Genomic DNA, 2,015 nt, shown 5'->3' with positions numbered 1-2,015 from the left:
TACCATAGCACACAACCTCTCGACATTTTATTTTTCTATTTCTTACTTCTGATCCTAATTCTCTACCCATTCCCGTCAACCTAGGCTTGTGTCAGTGACTTATAACCTGTAGCTCTGATACCAAACTTGTGGCGCCCTCCAAACCCGGGTCAGAAGTTTGGGGTCCACACACACACACTTTATTTATATCCTGCTTAACAATAATAAAGATAATAATAATATGCAGTGACCCTACTTACCAAATACCACGGACTGCAACTGGTTAAAGTATGCACACAAGCCAAACACACACTTATATTACAATCGTCCAAATCCCAACTATTCAAACTCAGAACTGAGTATTAAACATTATTACAAACTTTTACAAACTTAAATTATCTCAAAAGATGCCTACTAGCTTAACTCGATCAACCTGGAACCCCTAGCTCTCGCGCTGGACTGGGGATCCTCACTACCAACAGGTTCCTTTTTAACTGGAAAAGAACATAAACAACATCGCACAAATGAGCTAACTAGCTCAGCAAGTCACAATGACAAAACTGAGAATAATGATCATCAAGTGAAAAGGGTGATGATATCAAGTGAACAATGAATTATGATTTAGAATTGGATATTATATTTTCATTTTAAAAACCAAGGTTAGGCTGCTGATCAGTCACGCACTAACCCTGAGCAAAGCACACATCACTGCTCTAACTACTGGATCCAAGGCACACATTGGCCTAACTTGACCATTAATATGGTCTGACCACGAATCTGGTCCACAATTTTATAAAAACAATCCGATTCTAACATAATAACAGAATAAACACCGTAAAGCAATAAACAGAATCATAAATAACATTGAATGTTCGATAAGGAAATGGTTTCAATCTTTACAAGGGATGAGTATGGAAATTTCAAAGCTTGACTATTAGGTAATGAAAGAATTTGATAACAAGGGAATAAATGTTTTAGGGTTACCAGGAATTGGTCTTTCAAAGCATAAGGTACAATGGTTTATGTATGTAACTAATTTGATTCGGTGTTTGGTATTTAGTTTGTATGTATATGTGGAGTAGTATCGTATATTTATGGTTCGTATTTGGGTGTACAACCATCAATGGTTTAGAAAGAATAAGGTTTACGACTCAAGATCAATTACTGGAATCAGGGTTTTGGGTTCAGTGCTTCAAAGCACTTGCAATATAAAACAGGACAATCAATCAACTACAATATATCTCGAGAAAGTTCAGAACACTTGCCTGGTACTAGCTTGCTATACTGTACTATCTTCTTATCACAACATCTTATTCCTCGACTATCTGTTTCCCTTTCCTACGCCTTGCCTCTTCTGCTTATATATTATAAGCATCTATCAATATTTAACTCATACGATTCTATTCGAAACACAATTCTATCTACCCTTCGTTTCATCCAAATCCGATTAACGGATTGAAAGTTACGCTATAACCAAGTAAACACCGAACATATAGACCGACAGTTAACCAACAAGTCACATATAGCACATAACACGTCAAACAATCAATGATATATCATTTATAAAGAAGTCTCGGGTCATAAACAGGCTTTCGGGTATTTAAGATGATTTTTAAAACATTTTTCGGAATTAAAACGGGTCGTTGGATCAATTTTAGAGTAATAAACAAGGTTCGGTTGGCCAAATCTGGCTTCAAAACAATTTTCTGATAATTATCGAGCCTTGAAAATAATTTAAAATAATATTTTAAAGCTCGAAACTATTTTTCGAAATTTTTAAATCATTTTTAAATAATTAAATCTAATTAAATAATTAATTAAAATCAATTAATAATTAATTAAATCAATTAATTTTCGAATTAATTGACCAATTAATCAATTAAATAATAACTGAAATTAATTAACTAATTAATTCAGATTTATTTTTAAATTAAAAATAATTTTTAGAATTAAAATAATAATTTTTGAAATTTTCAGAAATTAAAAATGGATTTTTATAATTAAAATAAATAGAAAATATGATTTTTAAATAATTT

Source organism: Apium graveolens, chromosome 3, assembly GCF_009905375.1.
Source record: "Apium graveolens cultivar Ventura chromosome 3, ASM990537v1, whole genome shotgun sequence".
Taxonomy (NCBI): Eukaryota; Viridiplantae; Streptophyta; class Magnoliopsida; order Apiales; family Apiaceae; genus Apium; species Apium graveolens.
Note: the sequence above shows the minus strand (reverse complement) of the source record.